General features: G+C 42.5%; 2 non-coding genes across 2 annotated transcripts; one reads left to right on the top strand and one right to left on the bottom strand.

Annotated features, from left to right (window-relative positions):
- Positions 1-10,589: 10,589 nt before the first annotated feature.
- Trnay-gua (transfer RNA tyrosine (anticodon GUA)) lies at positions 10,590-10,704 on the top strand. The gene is made up of 2 exons: positions 10,590-10,626; positions 10,669-10,704. It is a non-coding gene; the product is annotated as a tRNA-Tyr (tRNA).
- Positions 10,705-17,930: 7,226 nt separating this feature from the next.
- Positions 17,931-18,002, bottom strand: Trnaq-uug (transfer RNA glutamine (anticodon UUG)). Its single transcript has one exon. It is a non-coding gene; the product is annotated as a tRNA-Gln (tRNA).
- Positions 18,003-20,969: the final 2,967 nt, after the last annotated feature.

The following is a 20,969-nucleotide window of genomic DNA, read 5'->3' as shown; positions in this document are numbered from 1 at the left end:
TGTCCAGTCTGTTTGTCTGTCCAGTCTGTCTGTCTGTCCAGTCTGTCTGTCTGTCCAGTCTGTCTGTCTGTCCAGTCTGTCTGTCTGTTCAGTCTGTCTGTCTGTCCAGTCTGTCTATCTGTCCAGTCTGTCTGTCTGTCCAGTCTAGGTCGATAAACTATCAGGGCAAGGCGTTTTGTTATTCGATTGGAAATTTTCTCAATTTGCAGAGGGACACGATAGTCGGTATTTTTCTAATTTTATTCCTTGTCTTTGTATCATTCGAAACAATGCCTCCATCAAACCATTAAGCTTTGCAGTCTACTGAAACCTGCGTGAAAACAATTTCATTTCCGTTTGACCCACATTACTGCCCACAAAAAAGGCAGTCCTCCCAGAAGGGAATTGCTCATTAAAACAAGTGCATTAATAGAAAAAAAACCCTTCTACAATGTGATGCGTTGAATTAAGTTTGCTATACTGGATTTACTACACTGGATGATGACGGTAACGACGGCGAATCATGACGATGATAATAATGATGGCCCATCAAGCCAGGCTAAAAGTGAAAGCTCATCCGCTGTTTAGTTGAGCTGTGGCAATAAAGGTTGAATGTGCTGTCGCACTTATTGCTAATTACAGACTCACGCAATTTAAGCTCAGCACAAGTGACACCCCCGGGCAACAGCTTGAGCTGGGATTTAAAGCGATCTCTGTGGGTAGTGGGTTGCGGCTTGGCTCAACGGAGTAATAAAAATAATGGCTCTAATTAAGGAAATTTCCTGTTGAAACATCAACAGCCCCCAGGCTGTTGGTCTGGCAAGCTGTAAAAATTATGTTTAATTATATTTTTCTCATACGATGGAGTGTCTCTTGCATGCAAAAGTCTCGGGAAAAATTCGCTTCATAAGTGCTGAATCAACCCAATAATTCATCTGCAATCAACAGACCGTCGAACCCAGCCAGTACAGATCCCAATCAAGAGCCAATCTTGGGCTACAGATTGCCCGATCTACCGCACCCTGCTGCATTGCATCGATTCATGCTGTCGATCGTAAAGTAAACATTTCACCGCACACCAAAGGTTATGTTAGAGCTGAGCTCATATTAAGGGTTCAAATTGAAAGCGAGAAGTTATTTGTTCACCAGTCACCTAGTCGTCGAACAACTCCGGTTGCTGCTAGTCAGTAGTAGAAGCCAGCAGCAGCACCAGCAGCATGCAGCGCGATCGTTTTATCAGATTGCCATAATTTACAGTGTTTGTCAAGATATATCACGACTTTGCTGTTCGCCGGTCGCCACCGACTGGTGCGCTTCGATTTCCATCCACCGTGTGGGTACGTACCCATATCGCATCGGTTAGAGTTGATCTTTTGATTACTAAACTCATAAACATAAATGTATATCAGACTGTGGGGGCCGATTCCGTCCCACCGAGTGTGATTGTGAAAGTTTGAGCTGAACTTACAGCTTCCAACATCATCGGCTAAATGGTACAAAAAGACTTCGCCGCCAACCTTCCTAGACCAGCACTTCCTGTGCGTTGTTGTGTTTTGTTTCCTTTCCTAGAGCACTTTATGTTTTGACATAGAACCAATTCACTCGGGAATGTCGTAAAAAAAATCAAAATAACACAACGAACAATCGAAGAACCATCCGATAATATCTGCAACGATTTTCTTTTCGGTCTGTCTTTACAACCCGACAACCGAGATAAGGCTCCGATCAGGTAGGAAGCACTAAGCAGCAGCCAACAGACAGGTAAAGCTCCCAACTCGGAAAAAGCTGATCCTCTACGTGAGCGAGCGTAGGAAAATGATGGCCGGAAACAATAAGCATCTCGAGAATTGCTGCTTTTTAGACGACTGTGCTGTGCTGTGCCTGTCGACCGACACGATTTGGAACGTCTTTTTCTGCGCACCTTCCCGGCGACGACACGCCGGGAATGAGTTGTTGTAAAAAAGTTGCTAATGGAAGCCCATTTGTTGGGCTCAGATAAGCCCATCTCGTTTCACGGTCGACGATTTCCGGCCACCGATTAGTTCCCACACTGGCAGAAAGGCGGATGAGCTAGAGTAATCGCTACGGGTTTGCCCTGCAGCTAGTGGATTAACATGTTTAGTTAACGGATTCAGGAAGGCTGACTGTGGTATCGCACTATTACAAATGCGAAAAATTTAATGATTAAATGCTATGAAAATTTTTGCACCAGTTGTCGAAGTAGACGCCAACGATTCGTAAGCAGTGATCCTCTGAAAAGCACGCGAGTCTCTACAACTGAAAGAGCTCGGCGAGAAGAGCTCCAGAAGGCAGTACCGAGAAGCTGACGCCAACCCCTGTGGTAATGGCGAAAGTCAGAGGACCTGTGATAGCCAGGGAGTTGCACACGGATAAGCTGAAAGCTGAAAGATATGGCCATCAAGACCGTAACGTGCCGAAGAGAGGGGCATCGCCGACGCTCTGTAAGACTCTAACAATCAACTACTGGCAGTGGCTAGACGAATGAAGGCCAAGAAGGCGTCCAGTCTGGGCGGAATCCGTAACGCGGCTCAAAAGGCAGCGATACAAGCGTTCCCGGACATATTCAGAACAGAGATGCAGAAATATTTGAAAGATGGTAGCATTCCAGAACAGAAATCCGTTCTGATAGCGGTTCGTCAGGGATTAAGAGCGACTGCAATAGACAACAAGGATTGAAACTGTTTGGAGCAGATATGGATTTCTGTGGCGCTGCATGATCGGATCTTGTTTATTTAAGGAAAAACCTGGGAAGCTGTCCTGCCAAAAATTTAAGAAAATATGCCCTCTATTTCTCTATGTTTTACAGGCTTGCTACCATGAAGAAAGATATGCTAGACTAATACGTGCTAATACTAATAGATGCGTATTGGCAACTAGTTGAGCCCGAATTTTTCGATCCGGAAAATATACATGTCTGTTGAGAATTCAGAAAACTGCGGATACATTTCATTGGCCAGCGTTTGCGAAGATGTTTAATCTTTGTATTAGTTCTTTGAGTTCTTATATTGTTATTTTATTTAACTGATTAAAAACATTATCTCCACTGTGCTGATCCTATCCAGCTTTCCACGAGCGATAATGGTGGCTGATGGGTACAACTTTCTGAAGGGCACAGTTCGGTTTTGACCTTCAAGGCAGGAGCGGCTACTGCAGTTACTATGGAAGCCACTACGGTTGTTTGCTGGTTGAGTGGAAAAATGTAAACATTTTTTAGTTTTTGCAGACCAGCCGAACAAGAATTTAGTTGAAGGGAAGCGAATTTTTGTGCTTTCTTAGCTATCATTTTGTGAAATAATCTTTGCATTGGGTCAATGTGACAATATTACACCAAAAAAAGCCACAAAACTACACTTCCGTATAACTACGTTCCTTTTCGGCTGGCCTGCGAAAACTAAAAAATGTTTACATTTTTCCACTCAACCGGCAAACAACCGTAGTGGCTTCCATAGTAACCGCTCCTGCATTGAATGTCAAACCAAACTGTGCCCTTCAGGAAGTTGTATCCATCAGCCGCCATTATCGCTCGTGGAAAGCTGGATAGGTGGGCAAACTGGCTCTTTTATGTGAGTGGTTCTGAACCGTCTATTCTCTACCGCAAACCGATTCATATGGTCGGTGTTAAGTCAGACAGAACACAGAACCGAGTGGCAAATTTCTGACTTCGAGAAAAACGCATTCAAAGTTTGCTGCATTCGAAATCATTTTGTAACTCTGGCTATTTGCAACATTTACCATGACCGCTCCTAATTCTGCGCAGCTCCTAATTCTGCTCATTTTTCTTTATATCCCCTTAAGCCCGAGCCCACACAATTGTGTAGGTGAGAAATGACTACTTTCAAAAAATTTTCCTTTCCTTTCTAAACGTCGTAGAAAAAATAGAAAATAGCTGAAACGAAGTTTTCTTTTGTGCTTGGATTAATAATTGTCTAGTCTTCAAAATCTTGTGAAAACAGCAATAAGTTTTATCTGTCGTGTTTTCTTATTGGATCCGTATTTCGAAATTGCTTAGATCATAAATTATTGGTAATAAGTATTTCTAATTGATGTAATTAAAAATTTACGAGAAATAACTTTTACAACTTACTTATGCACATTGTTTGTCATACCTACACAATTGTGTAGGTTCAGCCTTATTGTATACCTACTTTTACCTTTACGTTCCCGCCGGGACTTCAAAAATTAGTGTACTTGTCGTTACACTTTTGGCTCTATCTTTACTATTGTTTGATCGATTTTTATACAATTTGTCTTCAAAGAACCACCCCTAGATTGACCTTCAATGAAAAAATATTTTGGCAAATTTTGGATCCGTTTTCCCGGAGATATTCCAGATCGCAGTAGGATTATTTTTTCACGTCGTAACAGATGAAATAAAACGAAATCTGCTGCTGCCATCTCATTTTGGGTCAGTAAGAATGAATACATTATACTGTAGAGCACTCGTTCATGCTCCACACTATGGAACTTCCGTTTAGGGTACTACTGGAACCTAAAACTGGTCATTTATAAATTGTAAAATAATAAAGAAGTGCGGCAAATGATGTATTCAACTACGGGATTTTCTAATTCTTGGATCAACAATTGAATGTTTTTAAGCCAATCTGGACGTTCCGGTATATCTGTTGTATTAAGGTTAGTAAAAACTTAACTTGCAGAAAGTTGCGTGTATTTCCATATCTACGTAACGACCGTTCCGCTGCTTCAGATGCTGAAGTCTATGAGCCTCGAAGCGATGATCTCACTCTAAACTAAACGTGGTCAACCCTATTCAATTCTGTGGACTACTTTACTCAAAATAATTAGGTTTTCATGTTTTGTTTTTTTAAAGCCTGGCTTGGTATAGTCCATAAAGGGTACAAAATGTTAAAAATAGGGGAAAATGAGCAAAATTGGGCACTTCCCGATGACAAACAGGAAAGCGGTGGGCACCATTCGATTCTCCGGAAAATTTTACATAAGATCGCCTACATTTTATCAGCCTGCAGGCCATATCTTAATTGCATCCGTTTTTTCGGCTCGTTTTTGCCCATAGTGCAATGGTATAAGATAAGGCCGAACCCACACAATTGTGTAGGTTGCTAAATTTAGCAAACATTTATTGCAATGTGTAGAATACCCTGCTTTTGGTATCTCGAGAGATAAAAAAAAATTATATTGATCCAAAAACCAAAAATATCGTCACTAAAACCCTCCGTGCTTAAAGGGATATAAGTATTTTTTAACATTGTGCATAACTATGATCATTGCGTTATTTTTTTATAAAGGTCTGTTGAATATTACGCCATAATTCACAAACGGGTCATAGTATTTGAGAGCGAAATAATTTAACGTGAAACTGAATATATTTTATATTGCAGAAAAAATCGTCGTTAGCACCAACGCTAAGATTATCCTTCTAGAAAATTAACAAATTTATGATCGAAATTCTTTGCAATGATCAAATTACCCAACATAATTAGAAAGAATAACTAGTTTTAGTCATATTTTAGACAAAAAGAGTGATTGCATGCATTGCTTTCCTTAGAAAAATGCGATGCGATAATGCGTAGATTTAGGCACAGATTTTTTTATTCATGTTCCAAATTCTGCGCAGTAATGTATCCTATGAAGAAATCGCGAAAGAGTACGCAACCTCACCCAAATGGCTGCCGCATAGAGGCATGAACATTCAACTAGAATCTTTAACTTGCATTGATTGGAATCCTGTGCTGTGTCTCGGGGTCCGAACCTACGAGCGCCAATTCATGAAACCATGTCTTCTATTTTTTTAAATGTCCAACCTGATGGGGCTGTCAGAGAGTGGGGAAGTAGTTTCTATATGAAAACACAATTTTTAGTATTAGTCCAAAGGATAATGTTCAGTATGAAGAAAACCCGAATCAATTTGCCCTTCACGTTATCGATCACTTTGACTCAAATTTGATTCATTTGTCAGTACCGTCTCAGCCGAGGGAAATATAACAATGTTATGTATGGGACATTTGTTGAACTAGTTCTAATCTACAATTTTTCTGAACAAAGTTTTGCTGTATCGTTTGTAGTTACGGTGCTACAATGCTAGTTACTCATCAGTGACCAATAAGATACTAGCATTGTAGCGTCGTAACTACAAAAGATACGGCAAAACCTTGCTCAGTAAAATTATAGATAATAACCTGTTCTACAAATGTCCCATACATAACTTTGCCATATTTGGCCCCGTTAAGACGGTACTGTCAAATGAACCAAAATTGAGTCAAAGTGATCGAGCCATCCCTGTTCCTTTGCCACACGGACAGCACAAGAAGGCCGGATCATGGATTTAGTTATGGTAATGGCTAATTCCGGATTTTTTTGAAGTGCTTTCAGCGTATAAAGACTTAAACAGCATGGCAGGAGTATTTATTTTCATTTTTTGGGTGCACAGAATTAGGAACATGGGAAAGAAAGTGCGCAGAATTAGGTACCGTGGATAAGTTTACAAAACGAAAAATATACTCAATTGTTGGTCGACTTATAATTCCCATATTTTTACCAGATATTATAGACCGTAGCACTACACGTTTCTGCTATCCACGTTTTTAATTTAAATCTACAATACTTAGAATAGCGGAAGAATCATAAAAATGTCTTAACTGCGCAGAATATTGTACGTTCACGATATTTAGTCTGATTAGAGTAAAATGTTGCAATAGAAAATTCTTGATCGTTTGCTATCATTAAATCATTTTTTTAAATTTTGCGACTTGGTCCGGTCTGATTTAACACCGACCATATGATATCGCGACAAGCAATCGAGTTGAGCAGGCGAGTCGAGCAGTCGAATCAAGCAATCGAGTCAAACAGTTGGGTCGAGCAGTCCAGTCGAGCAGTTAAATCAAGCTGTTCAATCAAGCAGTCCGGTCGAGCAGTTGAGCCGAGTGGTCGAGTCGAGCAGTCTAGTCAAGCAGTTTATTCGAGCAGTTGAATCGAACAGTTGAGTCGAGCAGTTAAGTTGAGTATTCCAGTTGAGCAGTTGAACCGAGCAGTTAAGTCGAGCTGTCGAATCAAACAGTTAAGTAGAACAGTCTAGTCGAGCTGTTGAATCAAGCTGTCAGTCGAGTAGTCTAGTCGACCGGTTGAATCGAGCAATCGGGTTGAGCAGTTAATTCGAGCAGCCGATTCGTGTAGTCCAATCGAATAGTTGAGTCAAGCAATTCATTCGAGCAGTCGAGTCGAGCAGTTGAGTCGAGTAGTCCAGTCGAGCAGTGGACTCAAGCAGAGCAGTCTAGTCGAGCAGATCAATCATGCTGTCCAGTCGAGCAGTAGAATCGAACAGTTCAGTCGAGCAGTTCAATCGTGCAGTTAAGTCGAGTAGTAAGTCATGCAAATGTTTCAGGCAGTTGAATCGAGCAGTTAAGACGAGTAGTCTACTCGAGTTGTTCAGTCAAGCAGTCAAGTCGATCTGTCTAATCAAGCAGTTGAGTCGAGCAGTCGAATCGAACAGTTCAGTCGAGCAGTTCAGTTAAACACTACAGTCGAGCAATCAAATCGAGCAGTCTAATTGACCAGTGCAGTCGAGTAATCTAGTGTCAACCAGTTGAGCAATCGGGCAGTCCAGCAGTCGACCAGAGAGGTAACTGAGAATACAACCCATTCCTACGAAAGCATGACGTCCTGTCCTGTTAGGACCTGTTTTTAGTTACCGATAAGCCTCTTATGACGTCCTCTCAGAAACCTGGTTTTCGGTACAGACATAACCCTCTTATATAAATAGATATATCTAGGCTAGGCTGATCGGTGCTACCCTTGATGGTTCAAAAACCAGCGTCAGGATACCGGATGAGACATCGAACTTGGACATCGGAGATCAGCGAAAACCATATTTAGCCATCGCTGTTGACGAAAAAGCTAGAGCAGCGGGTGTCTCAAAACCGAGGAACGTGGACCGCTCCTGCGATAAGCGGATTGTCCTCGAAAAAGTAAAAGCAAAGTAGCTATTCCAAGTCTAATTCCAAGTAAATCCAAGTAAAACGTCTGGTCTAAATTAATCCAATTTAAAGTCCATCTTACCAGTTCAATTTGAAATGAAGCTTCAAACCCAATTTCCAGTCCAATATCAACTGTAATTTCTAGGCTATTTCCAAGTCTAAGTTGCACTCAAAAGTCCGGAGTTTTCAGTTTAACCGACCGGTATTTTTGTGGTAACTATTCAGATAAAACCTTTCTTCTGAAAGGTCAGTTGCCTTACTTTTTGTTTATGTCAGCGCAACCTAGTGACCGTAAGCGTCAAATATCTTGAGTAAGTCTCGGCCACTGTTGCACGGCCAAATCGCCATGGACGAAAGACAATGCATTGTTGTTTGTTTGTTTGATCAATATTACGACCAGAATACTAAACAAAGTAACACAAAGTGATTTTCTTGAATTGATAATGCTCTGCTACACACTGGAAAAGCGGTCCAGGAAACGGTCAATCGTTTCGGAAGTTCTTCACGAGTGGCTTACTAACCAGACTTGACACCTTCCGACTACCACTTATTATTTGTATCGATGAAATATGCGCTTGCTGAGCAACAGCGCTTCAATTCTTGTACATTTGGTACATGCAATGAAGTCAAAGTTAGAAATAAAGGATTGATTGCCACTATCTGAAGCAGAATTGAAACCTTTCAGTTTAAAATTCAGAACAGGATCTAGTAGATCCGCATTGGTTTGATCCATATGAAGAAAGTTTCTTCCTGTGCACTGTGGTCCAAACGGGTGAAAAGTGAAACTTTTTTCCTAGTGTCTTTTGCTTCGTGTCTTTGTTCGTATGAATATGAAAGTCTTTGTTCGCCGCTTAATATGATAATATGATGATGATAATAGTGTCAAAAGTTAATAAAAATAAAAAAATAACTTTTTTGTGTTAGGAAATATGGACATAGTTCCTTCGACAAAGTTGTAAATAATGTAAAAACAAGCAACTTTGCTGAAGTAATAAAATCTCTACCTTTATCGAGTGCTGAACTATAGAGCATATTCTTTGAAACTTCTTTAAAAATTAGTTTTTCATACTTAGCTTTTGTAAGTTGCATTTTACAAGAATACATTGTTCTAGGCAATTATCGAAGCACTCAAGACACACGTTTTTGCAGAAGACCGCAAACTCTTGGGCCTTCAATTTGCTAAGTTATCGCATATTGAAGATTTAAATTTCTGTAGCTTCACGAGCCTATGGCTTAAGCTTTATTTTTCCCTAACTTTATGAGGCAAAAGCGATAACTTTGTAAGTAAAGGTCCTAGAGATTTGGAATCTTCTGGCAAAACATGTGTTTTGTGTCCTTCAATAATCGCTTAGAACCATATATTATTGTAAAATGCAACCAACATAAGCTAATTATGAAAAGCTTATTTTTAAAGAATTTCCAAAGAAAATGCTCTATAGCTCTGCACTCAATGGAGATAAAAATATCATTTCTTTAACAAAGTTGTAACTTGCCTGCCACAAAAGACGATCATTAAGACTGTCGCAGTGGCCTTTTAACCCAATGCCCTTCTGACATACAAAAAAAAACAAAGTTGTTTGCCTTTATATTTTCTAGAATTTTGCTGAAGAAATCATGTGTTTATATACTAACACAAAAAAGTGTACGTGTATCAAGCCTACAGCGAACGCGAAACACATGAAACGTATGATTGCCATACTCTCATTTGGGTGGTTGGGCACAAGCGGCACCAATAGAAGTTTGTAGTACTCGACCTAAGCTTTAAGGCGAAGCACTGATTTCATATTCGTACGACAGTTAAACGCAACCACAAAACCACAACGCTAGGTGACTTTAGTCGAGATTTCGTCACACAGATTAATTACAAAAACAAGCATTGAAAAATGAACAACTGACCCAAGAACCATTCATCATCACTGCAAGCAAAGTATTGGAAACAGTATTTCTATTTAGCCTATGGCAAAAAGTGAGCTCCAGAAATATATCAGGCTTGATCTTTGGCCAGGTCCCATCAGCTAAATATTAACGAACCTCGCGGATGATGTTTTTTACATTTACCTGATAGGACCTATTCACAAAGTAAGCTAGACATACTACTCCTCAAACGTCAATCATAATGAAATCCCGCACACAAACGCTGTCCTGCTGCTGCAAACATAGTATCCATATCAAACATAGTAACCTGCGCCCGTCGATCGGCAGGCACTCGGCAACCGCTGTCAACATTCACCCAAAAGGTTCGCTCTGTCTGTCTGTCTCTGCTGCACAGTAGGAGAGAAGAAACCAGCGCAGCCCAGCATAAATAGGATAGGCATCGTAAATTACGCCAGTAGCAGTTAATTTGCTCACTTTTCTTCATCGGACCCCCGTAAGTCAAGCTGCTGTCGGTGTCCGCTCGGTCGGTGTTTTGCATGAGAAATAGAAAATAATGTTCGCAGATCAATTTTCACTAATTACCTCCTCGTTGGTGGCGCTGTCGTGTCGCTTGTCTTAGTTGCTGGTAGCTGCAGTAGCACCTTGATCAAACCGGTACGTACCTACTACAGTTGCGGTTGAGAAAGTATCACCAACAGAAGCGTGGTTTGTTTTATTAGTCGACTTACTTAGCTTGCTTATCTCCCGTCAAGACGTTCGTCACAACCTTCGATAGCTCAGTTGGTAGAGCGGTGGACTGTAGAGTGGAACTGATTCGAACGTGTGTTAGTTAGCAGCAGCAGTGATCCATAGGTCGCTGGTTCAAATCCGGCTCGAAGGAGGTCCAACTTTTTTGCATTTATTATTTTTCAACCAGCGTAGGAACACGCCTCGACTATTTCTATCCGTTTCTACAACCCACGTACCACTTGTGATATCTAATTACGTTTAACCCATGTTCTAACATATCTTAACCATTCACTACAAGCGACAGTTTTTTTTGTTGTCCTCCTTCTGTCTTTCTCCTATGGTCTCTTGGTGCCACACCACGCCAGTCAGTGCCGTGCAGTGCCACACACAACCTCCGGCGAGGGCAACTCTGCATGGGCTTCAGAAAACAAGTGCTCATTCATAAATTCCTAGGCGACTGCGCGAGATTTAACTCAGGCGCAGGACAAACGGAAACCTCGCAGTCCAATGACATGGACAATTTATTTCTTCTCCCTGCCTGGCACCGAGCCCGAGAGGAGGTTGCGGCGCGGAAATTTGTACGGAAAACAAACACGGCTCTTGTTCACGACGACGACGATGGCGACGGGAGGGACTTTTCATTCCTTCTTGTTTCGGTGCACCACCGTGTCGTCGGTCGGTTGGTAGCGAATAGCATATCTCTGCTTAGTTCGGTGTTGGGGAAATACGTATAGACAGTCAGAGCAATACGTAACGATTAGGCTGGCTAATGGTCCGAATTTCACGCCATTTCGGCCGGGCTTGGTGGTGGCGCATTTAAACTTTTCTGTAGATGTTTGCTGTAAGAAAGGTAAAACAAAACCTGACTCAAATTGTGTAACAGCGGCAGAATATATGAATTTTTTAAGTTAAGAACCATTCTACTGAAGACAAAAATAATCCAAATGAACATATCTATTTTTGGGTATTCCCTGAAATAACCTAATCACCAACGGAAGCTTAATTTTCCGTGAAGTTTTATTGTTATCTGATGCTTCCTTCAATTTAGCATCTATTGATAGAGTGCAACACCTGCGTCGTTCGACACAGGTAGCAATCCACAGACACCTGCATACGGCCAGAGACCGGACACTCCGGATCGTCTAATAATCGCCTTTGAATTGCTGCCGACCGCTCGAAACGACAATAGCGCAAACAATTTGAAAATATATGCAAATCTCCCAAATCCTCATTGTTTTAAAAGGCTCCCTTTTAGGCTTAAAACCTGAACGGGATGAGCAGTTGTTTGTCGGTTTTCTGCCTGATCAGCTGCCTCCAGCAACAAAACACGTGTAGATATTTCCGGAGGTAGCTTCTCATAAATTAAAATCAGATCACTGACTGCTTTACAGACTGTACCTGTCGTACCACTCTCAGTTGGACGATTGTCCTGAACTGAAAGAAAGTTTAATTTTACAGAGGACGTCTCGCCTCGGTTTGCCAAAAATTGATTATTCATGCAAAATCAGGAGAAAGTACACAACCGCACGACGCAACGGGACGGGACAGGACAAAACAATCAGATTAAAGCAAAAAACACATGAAATCGGTGTCATTTCCACATTGGACAGCACCGACCGACAGGCAAGGAGGAGGAATGAAACGCGAAAATAAAAACCCGTGCCAATTGGTCGCTGCCAAAAAAAGGCAATGTAATGAATCGTTTTACTTACATTCGAAATATTTACGGCATCAATTTAATGCATATGTTAAATTACTTTCGCTGCCCTTCGGGCGAGCGGTCGGCGCAGCTGCGCTCCGGATGTCAGTTCCGTTGCATCTTAGTGCCAATCAACAACGAACAGTTTAAGTTTAGGTGCTAGGGAAATGTGAGCCAGTGCGAAATCAGTGCATGTTGGAGTTGGTGAATGTCCGATCATGGCCGATTAGTCTAGATATTTTTAATAAATTTCTTTTTCCGCTCATAAATATCGTGCTCTACCTTTGGGCTTATCCGAGCTATTTAACGCTTATGATTCCCAAAATAAATCCACTTTCCATCGCCAGTCTCAGTTCTATGGAGAACTGACTTCCTTTTGTGCCTTCAATCTTGAGCTATGGTCAATTGATCCGCGAATTATGGTTGCGTGTGAGTGTCGTCTTCGACCTAAAGTGCTTGCAGTTAACTTTCGTTGAACTTTTTCGGAAAATTTCCACGCACTTCGTATCTAACCTCAAAATCACTATGAACCACTCAAACCATTGTGATTTTCCACGCTTGAACTTAGCACATAGAAAAACTACTGAAGCAAAAATAAAAATAAACGCGTAACAGTCACAGCATACCTTGATCCACGAAGATTGAATTGCGTAATTTCTGCGATTTTTTAAAATGGATGCAAAGAAAATGTATCACTCAATTGAATTGTTTTTAAACTTTTCTTTGAGCTGTTTGGACTGAAATCTTTTCCGAGCCTTTTCTTAGAAACTGGTCGCTTTCCTCGATGTATCCGGAATGCTCCCGTAGCGTGTCCAGTTGTGACCAATGAATTCTGTACACTTTATATGACAACGAATGAACTACTTATGTTATTTCGAGTTATATTTTAGTTCAATTTAGAAACTTAGAGGTGTCGGGTTTGTTATGATTCAAAATGCTTCTATGTTCTGGAACTTGTTGGGGCCATATCTTCGGAATCGAACATCCGATCTAAATTCTGTTCACTATCAATATCACAAACACTATCAATGCAATGCAATTAGCACACGAGTGCAGTGCTAGAAACGTTGGATCAGGCAAGGCAATCTACACCAGAATAAGAACGGACACTAGGAGAATTGGATTACAAGTCAATGCGTCGAAAACCAAATATATGGTAGGAAGGAGTTCCATAGAAAATAACGTTCGCCTCTCCCATGCCGTTTTTGAACGAAAGAAAGGCGTTGCCAGCTATTTTTGGCGGAGTGCAAACGCAAAGCGGAGAGTGGCGTAAGTGTATGAACCACGAGCTGTAGGCGAAAGTTGGGAGACTACGTTGGATAGGCCACGCCGCAAACATGCCGGGACAAAATGCGATAAAATCCGTTCTCTTCAAGAACCCCACTGGCACCAAGATCAATGGGGCCCAACGTACTAGACTGTGTCTAGACTATGGGTGTGTCGCGACGCTTAACGAGTTGGTGACGAACAGCCCTAGACCGAGTACAACGGACAGGAACTTTTGATACGGCAAGAGCTACTCCGGCTCCGGTAACCCATGTGGCAGGGAGAACTGACAGTGAATCTACAAAAAGAGAAAAGAGCAGTCGTTCATGGTTGCTCCTCTGTTGCAGACCGGTGCCCACGGTTGCTGGATTCCCAGTTTCTCAAGCTCAAGCCTTGCAATGAGGAAAGCGTGATTTACACGATCAAACACTGCTTTTGGGCCTGTATCACTGCATGATAGCTAGTGAACAAAGCCTCGTTCATGATTATCTCATGACCTTATACATTTATACATGACCTTAGAGCTGGAGCGTAACGCTGTAATTCCTCGATAGTTTTAAATGTTGCGCTTATCACTTCTTGTGTACAGAAAACGTAAGTGAAACTTTCTATAGTTTGTTTGCAAGACAAGCTGCGAAAGCGTGGCAGCGTTGAGAGCCGGTGCTAGTTCAACCGTTTACAGGGACAATCCAAACTAAACCGGACTAGTTGTAATCAGCGAACAGCAGCGCTACGTCATTCGACACTCATAGATGCTGAACTGTCTCGTAAATCGCAGATAGGTTGATGGAGTAACACAACTTATTAGAGATAGCGAGCATCACCCAACCATCGCGGGATTTTCTGCTGTTCTGCTAATTACGATCACTTCTAAAAACGGAAAATGCACTCCCGAACAGCTGTTACGAGTGCGTCTTCCCGTCAAGCCAGGTTTTCGCTTAAACGATTATATCGAAGTTCGACTCTGTTCCAATCATCTATTTTGATTCGAAGTCCACGTACGTTCTGTTAGTAAATCAGCAGCGAATTGGAAGACGCAGGACCGGGACGACCGTTGTTCGCTAGCGGGAATGACTCGAATGCGGTGGGGAGATCGGGGGCTATCATGTATGTTTGTATGTAAGGGGGGGGGGGGGGGGAATCCACCATCAGTTCAAGGTCCTGCCAGTCTATGTGGGTAGACTTACAGTAGATCCAAATTTGATTGTCAAAAGAATTTCACACTAAAGCTGTTGTAGAAGGGCCAAAAGGGATTGGGCGGACCCACAAGCAGAGACACTTGTGCGTATTCCGGCATTAAAAGATAATCCTTCCATGTAACAATCAATTTCGCTGCACCAGCTTTAACCCACGTGATGGTTTGTTTGTTCGAAGAGTGCAACATAAATACTGTTTCAGATCTTCAGGAGTTTCCTCCTAGTGATTCCGTTTGACTCCTCACTCTATCCTCCAGTCTTGCACTCATATGATGCCTCTGTATTCATGAATTTATCATATAATGCATATAATGAATTTATCACAACAATATAATAATACATAATATGATATATAATGAAATGAAATTAATATAGATAAAAATAGAACAAGCTCACCAGCAGTCCTTTGAATCGGATATAGTTGCATGATTTGAGTTTCCATCAATCCTACATGACAACAACCCAACAATGTACATGGATAACATTATTAGAAAGTTTTACGGTCAATGTTTCCATTGGGTCAAACGGCCAACCAGAAGGATCGTGTTGAGCTGTGTCATGGCAATGTTCGATCCTCACGACTTGCTTTCACCGTTCACCGTTTTCGGACGCATGTTGGTCCAAGATTTGTGGAGGACCGGCTGCGAGTGCGACGAAGATATCGACGATGAATCGTTCCAGAAGTGGATCCGTTGGACGAAAGTGCCGCCGATGATTGAAGACATCAGAATTCCTTGGAATTACTTCGGAGATGCTGTAACCGACCAAATTGAGGACCTCCAGCTTCATAGTTGTGCGGCCTATTTTCGAGCTGTGGTAGGAGGAACAGTCCAGTGCGTGTTGGTGACCAGCCGAGTGAAGGTGGCTCCACTGAAATCAGTATCGGTCCCGAGACTTGAACTGCAAGCGGCAGTGCTAGGAGCCAGAATAGTTGCTGCGGTACGAGACGGCCATTCGTTGGAAATCAGGCAGCGGTTCGTGGATCAGGTCGGATCAACGCAAGTACAAGGAGTTCGTGGGTCTTCGTATTGATGAAATACTTACCTGTACAAACCTGTCGGAGTGGCGCTGGGTTCCGACGCGGATGAACATCGCAGACCAGCTTACGAAGTGGACGAAAGACCCTGAAGTAAGTTCGACGAGCGCTTGGTTCATTGGGCCGGAGTTTCTATACCTGCCGGAAGCAGATTGACCGAAGCAGAAGTTACCGCGTTCAGATACGGAGGAAGAACTGAGAGCGCATCTGCATGTTCACGATGTGCAGCTTCCCGCTCCCGTGATAGATGTCACACGAATATCCAAGTGGATGGCCCTAGTGAGGACGATGGCGTGCGTATTCCGGTTCATTCCGAACAGCAAGAGAAGGTTGAAAGGTCTACCGTTAGAGACACTATCAACTATCCGACGTCTCGTACACCGTTAAAGCAGAACGAATTTGAGCGGGCGAAAATCTGGTTGATGCGGATGGCACAGGTGGCTGCGTTTGACGATGAACTGAAAATTCTGTTGAAGAACTCAGAGCTTGCTACCAGGCGGTGGTTGCAGATTGAGAAGTCTACTTTACTCTACAAACTAACTCCCCTAATCGATGAAAACGGTCTTCTGCGTATGGAAGGTCGAGCTGGACCAGCTAAGGGGAGCAAGCAAGGAATTGGTGGAGCAATCCGGCTTCGCCTCATATGGGGGGAGTGTGGGAAAGACTGGTCCGTTCTACGAAAGAAATACTGAGGGAAATTGACGATGGTAGACGACTGACGGACGAAATTCTCGTTACTGCGATAGCCGAGGTGGAAGATATAATCAACAGCCGTCCATTTACGTACGTTGAGAAGGAGTCGGATAATTCCGAAGCTTTAAACTCTAACCATTTTCTCCGTGGAGTTGCTCCGAACGAACCAAGGTTCTACACTCCTCCTGTCGATCCAGCAGCAGCATTAAAAGACTCTTACCAGCGGTCACAGCAAATAGCCGAAGATATGTGGAAAAGGTGGATAATGGAGTATGTTCCTACAATTAACCAACGCATGAAGTGGTTTGGCGAAGTGAAGAATTTAGCAGCGGGCGACTTGGTCTTCAACGTGCACGGTGATAAACGGAAATGTTGGGTGCGAGGGGTCGTTGAAGAGCCGATAATTGCGGACGATGGTAGAGTACGGCAGGCCTGGATTCGTACCAATAATGGTTTATTGAAGAGAGTGACAGCGAAACTTGCGGTGCTGGAGATCAGTAAGGGTGACGCTGAACCGGACGTAGTTACCGAACCAGGTTCACGGGCCGGGGCATGTTGCGATGGAAATCGCTGAGCAAGCAACCCTGTCGAAAAATAATAAGCGTGTAGTTTGTTTGTTGCAACACAACTTACGTTGTTGAATGTTTTGCTGCATTTCGCAACACGCAAGAAAAGGAGAAGGGAAAAGTAAACAAACCATTTGCAAGTTTAGAAGCAAAGTGAAATCAAACTGTTGCAACTTGCAGAGTCATCGAACAGGTTACGTTCACATTCAGTGCTGTAGGAATTAGTGGAGAACAATTTACTCAAAATATTGCAGTAGTAAGTAGTTAAAATGAAACAATTAAGCCTAAGTGAATCTAATTAAAAATTATGTACAGTTTGGTTGATTCGTGGCAGCCGTATTGAACGAACGGATTTGATCTGCAGGAGGAAGTAAAACGCATCTGAAACTAAATTTGTAAGTTAGAAAATAAGTTAAAATGCTAAATCTAAATTAAAATTAAAAAATACATTTATAGTTTGATTAGTCGTGAAGGAACACGCTGATTTTCATTAAAAAATGTCATCAACACAATCTTATCTCTGTTAAAGAAGTAATCTCTCATTTTATATGCATTAATTGTGCATGAGTTAGCTATCTTTTGAAATGACAATGGAACTAAGTTATGGTACGGAATTAAATTTCCCAGCAATTTATTCAATTTATTTGTAAATCGTTAAGTTTTTGTGTCAGTAGAAGTGACACGAAATAACTACCATTAAAATTTATTTCGCTGCCGTGTTTTTATCTTAAATGATAAATAAGATGTTTTATTGCTAAAATTTATGTGAATATTTAACATTATACTTCTTTTTATGTCATTTTCATAGTTTGGCATTTTTTTTAGTAGAGTGATTCTTTCGCTTTTTAATCGTCTTGCTAATGTCAATACCAAACTACAACACTGAACAAAAGAAACCAACTCAAAGCAGTACAAAAAACCAGGTTCCACCGAGATTTGAACTCGGATCGCAGGATTCAAAGTCCTGAGTGCTAACCGTTACACCATGGAACCGTCGGTGAAGGTCCATCGGCTCGGAGCCATCATTTACTGTGTGCTCCCGTCCCCGTCTCCGGTTATGCACACACATTTTTCAATGCCGACGAAAGGCTTGCTTGTTGCTTACTTATGGATGCAATTAACGAGCCACGATACGCTTATCGTACCATTCATTATTCCCTGCTAACCCCCGGTCGAGGCGGTGCGGTGGTGCGTGATTCTGCGAAACTAATCGAGAGGCTAGCGATCTTCAGCCCGGCATGTAACCGAAGCAAACTTTCGTACGTGGTTAGCATATGAGGAAACTGCCCACCGAGAAGAGTGACAGAGACAGTCACTGACTCTGTAGAGCCCAAGAAAGGAAATCACGCTCGGCTCTTGGTGGTTGTTTCCATTCCGGCGTGGCCGCAACGTTTTGAACACTTGTGTGTTGCTCACCGCAGTAAGCTGAGATCTATTACGCTAACCCAACAAAACGCAAGGAACACTTGATCGCTGGCTGTGTAGTGTGGTAAGCCGAAGCCATCCGCCATGAAAAACCAGATTCACATCATCATATAGGACGCACAAGTGTTCAACATCTCGGAACGGAACTCGAAGCAGGCTGCGGCTGCATGGCGTTTTTTTCCTCGAACCGTCGTCGTCGTCGTCGTCGTCATCTAGTAGTGTAGGCAGCCGATAAGAAGCTTTTAGACTCTTTTGTTTATTCTTCACTTCACCTTTTTATTTTTCAAGTCCGCGGTGTGATGTCTGGTTCACCTTCGCCTATGCTGCGCTGTGGCTGTGTATGAAGTGATCCTTTGGTATCAGTTGTCGATTGTGTTTAAATTGTTTGCGATTTGGTTGTAACCCTATGTTTTGATAACGAAATTAGGTTCACATATGTTTTAACTGTCAGCAATATCAGTAATTACCCTCTAATAACGGATGAGATGGGTGATTAGGTGTCATAATAATCCAATAAAGCTGACCCCAAACATAAGCCAGCAACCCTACCTCCATGCATCGATGCAGAGAATGAGTCAATATCTCTCTCTGAATATTATGCATTCACTGGCCGCTGCGCTGCTCGCTTGAAGGTCTCAAGCCACGGACGACCGGCGCGATGCGGTGCGGCGCGGTCGGCTATTCGTTGCGAAGTTTGCTGACGACAGCACTTCCTTGCCCGGCTAGAAGGTCCATATCGAATTCTCAGAAAAAGAACTCACACGCATGTTAAAGGTCCGAACGAACCAGACACGGCCATCGCCACCACCGGTGCGGTGCGACCGGAGGAAAGGTCTCTTATTGCATGTTCCTCTTCGCGGTGGATATTCGTTGAACACTTGTGTGCCCTTGCCACCACGACGGCTTGGGTCGGGCTAGTTTCGGAATGTGGGAATCTCAGCCGGGTCTGTTTCTCTCGGTTCGGCTTCGCCTGGCCATGGCCCGCTATAGTAGTCGTTACCTACGGAGTGATCTTTCTGATGATCGTCTCGAAGCGTGGGAGGTGAAATTTCATTGCTTCTCTCCTACGATGCCAACAGCAAGCAGCAACAACGATGATGATCGTGTCAACCCGGCACGGCAAGGCGCGGAGGAACGTACCTACATGATGGGAGACCTTTGTTTCTTTCGTTTTCTCAGATTTTGCGTTCTCCTTCTTTGGTCGGGGTTCATCGTCACCGGTCGGGCTCAGGTGTGGATGATTTTTAAGTTTCTTTTCTCTTCACCTCGGAGGCGGAGTTTTTTTTTGTTGTCCTCACTTAGCCGTGGATTTCTGTTGGATCATTAAAGAATCGGTTACGATTTAAAGAACTTAACTATATGGGTAACAATTTTTTTTAAAACTTGGCAGGATGGGATGCCTGGAAGGATTAGGTGAAGTATGATGGATTTCTCGATCCTGGAATTTTGGAAACGCCGGGAACCGGTTGTGGTCTGAAATAGCCGGCGTCCACCAACTACGTTGGCTCTTTCGACTTGAATCACATGTTGTACTCGTTGAAAATATGTATTTTATACAAATTAACTAACGAATGCAGTTAATTTTTACTTATTTTAAGTTTTGCAGGATCATTTTTGATCAGAAAAACGACAATAGCCAATCAACAAATTGAATGTTGAAAATTATAGAAACTTTGAAAGCTCTTGTAGCTTTTTAATTGATTTCTATCGTCTGTGCTGTTTTTTATATGAACTTCGAACAAACAATTAAAAGAGGTTTAGAGTTTTAGAGTTTTTATGAAGGTAATTCGGTTATGAAAATGGTTCCACAGAGAGAGGCTGGTAAAAATAGATAAAAAATGACATACTTTTGGGGCCAAGGGCACTAGCTCTTGGGGGCCAAAAAAGAGCATGCTTTTCAGTAAACCATTAGCAATAACACATGCATTAAAAGCTGGGCTGTGCGAATTTTCATGCCACACTGCCAGTTGATTTGTAAGCAACAGCCATGGCAAAAAGCTAAACAATTACGCTCGATGCTTTGTTCGTACTGTCAGCTTCACCCCGTAATGAAAAAGTTGGACATGGTGGAGCACTTCGTATCTGCTGAGTAAATCCAATCTGGCAAAAAAACATTCCCCGCGAGATAGGCGAAAGCGTTGAACGGAAATCTGGTTCCGGCCATTCGATAGTGCTGCACGACCGTAACGTGCATCAGAAGCTGAAGATCGAGAACAAGGTGGTCTCATAGTTTCGCACCTGGGGCCGGGAAGTCGGAGAAACCGGTTAAACAGTGAAGTACTGGGCCAAAACGGACATTTTTTTTGCGAAAGCGTCAGTCAGTGCTGGTGACGTTTGAGTAGCATGCAATCATCCAGAAAACGGCTTAAGGTTAGGGTGACCATATCGATCCAACTAAAAATCGGGACATTTTTTACCCAAACATGCCGATGAAGATTTACTTACCTACTTAAGTATTTTGCCGTCCTAAGATAACGCCTGTTGAACAACGTTTCGCCAGTTAACTCGGATGTGGGTACTGTTCTCCAATTTCTC

Source organism: Sabethes cyaneus, chromosome 2 (genome assembly GCF_943734655.1).
Source record: "Sabethes cyaneus chromosome 2, idSabCyanKW18_F2, whole genome shotgun sequence".
In the NCBI taxonomy this organism is placed as follows: domain Eukaryota; kingdom Metazoa; phylum Arthropoda; class Insecta; order Diptera; family Culicidae; genus Sabethes; species Sabethes cyaneus.
The sequence above is the reverse complement of the archived record's forward strand: the minus strand, read 5'-3'. Positions and strand labels throughout refer to the sequence as shown.